The sequence below is a fragment of the Sapajus apella genome, unplaced genomic scaffold (assembly GCF_009761245.1).
Source record: "Sapajus apella isolate SASKATOON/1434 unplaced genomic scaffold, GSC_monkey_1.0 scaffold88, whole genome shotgun sequence".
In the NCBI taxonomy this organism is placed as follows: domain Eukaryota; kingdom Metazoa; phylum Chordata; class Mammalia; order Primates; family Cebidae; genus Sapajus; species Sapajus apella.
This window is the reverse complement of record NW_022437028.1, coordinates 5,383,606-5,385,289: the sequence shown is the minus strand read 5'-3', so window position 1 is coordinate 5,385,289 and position 1,684 is coordinate 5,383,606.

The following is a 1,684-nucleotide window of genomic DNA, read 5'->3' as shown; positions in this document are numbered from 1 at the left end:
GTGAGGCACGGTGGCTCACATCTGCAACCCCAGCCCTTTGGGAGGCCGAGGCAGGCAGATCATGAAGTCAGGAGATCAAGACCATCCTGGCCAACATGGTGAAACCCCGTCTCTACCTAAATACAAAAAAATTGGCTGGGAGTGGTGGCATGTGCCTGTAGTCCCAGCTACTCAGGAGGTTGAGGGAGGAGAATCGCTTCAACCTGTGAGGCAGAGATTGCAGTGAGCTGAGGATGGAGCGACTGCACTCCAGCCTGGTGACACAGCAAGACTCCATCTAAAAATAAATAAATAAATAAAAAGATCCACCGGGGTTTGAAAAAGTGAACAAGGAGGTCCCATGGACTCTTCCTCTCAGTTTCCCCCAATAGTAACATCTTGCATAACTACAGTGCAATATCAAAACCAGGAAGTTGACATTGATGCTATCTACAGAACTTATTCAGATTCCACCAACAAGGAGACAATCTGAAAGACTTATGGGTAGAATTTGGATTGAACAGGCATGCTCCATCGGTGTCCCATCCTGAAGCCCAGAGCGAGTTGAAGTATGAGGGTTGGAGATTCCAGTTGCAAATGTTTCCATTCCCACCCGGGAGGCTGCCTTCCTGACAGTCCAGGCCCTCCAGCAATTAGAAGGACCCTCTGAGAAGAGCAGCTGCTGCAGAGGCTGGATGACAGACAGACACACCCGCAATCTTGGGGGAGGAAACAGATACAGTCGGAGGGCAAATGGAGCGGCCTCATTTCCTTCCCTTTTGTGCTTTGCGGGAAACTGGCATTGACTCAGCTGTGGGCAGTGGGGTAGGGAGGGGTGCAGGGGGTGTCTAGAGCATCCTGAGGCTTTTCCTCCCTGTATTGCTACTTAGAATTGTGGGCCCAGCCATAAACCACTTTCTCTACCATCTAGAGACAAAACTACGCTTTAAAAATTATTTATTTATTATTTTGAGACAGAGTCTCACTGGGTCACCCATGCTGGAATGCAATGGCATGATCTCGGCTCACTGCAACTTCTATATCCCAGGCTGAAGTGATCCTTTTGCCTCAATCAGTCCTACTGTCTCAGCCTCCAAAGTAGCTAGGACTACAGGCATGTCCCACCACACCCAGCTAATTGTGTGTGTGTGTGTGTGTGTGTGTGTGTGTGTGTGTGTGTGTGTGTGTATTTTATAGAGACAAGGTTTACAAGGTTTCACCATGTTGCTCAGGCTGGTCTCCAACTCTGAACTCAAGTACTCCTCCCGCCTCGACCTCCCAAAGTGCTGGGATTACAGGTGTGAGCCACGAAGCCTGGCCAAAGATAGAATCTCACTATTTTTTCTTTCTGAAATGGAATCTTGCTCTGTCACCCAGGCTGCAGTGCAATGGCACCATCTTGGCTTACTGCAATCTCTGCTACCTGCATTCAAGCAATTCTCCTGCCTCAACCTCCCTCGTAGCTGGGATTACAGGCACCTGCCACTGGGTCTGGCTATTGTTTTTGTATTTTTTTTTTTTTTTTGAGACGGAGTTTCACTCTTGTTACCCAGGCTGGAGTGCAATGGCGCGATCTCGGCTCACCGCAACCTCCGCCTCCTGGGTTCAGGCAATTCTCCTGCCTCAGCCTCCTGAGTAGCTGGGATTACAGGCACGCACCACCATGCCCAGCTAATTTTTTGTATTTTTAGTAGAGACGGGGTTT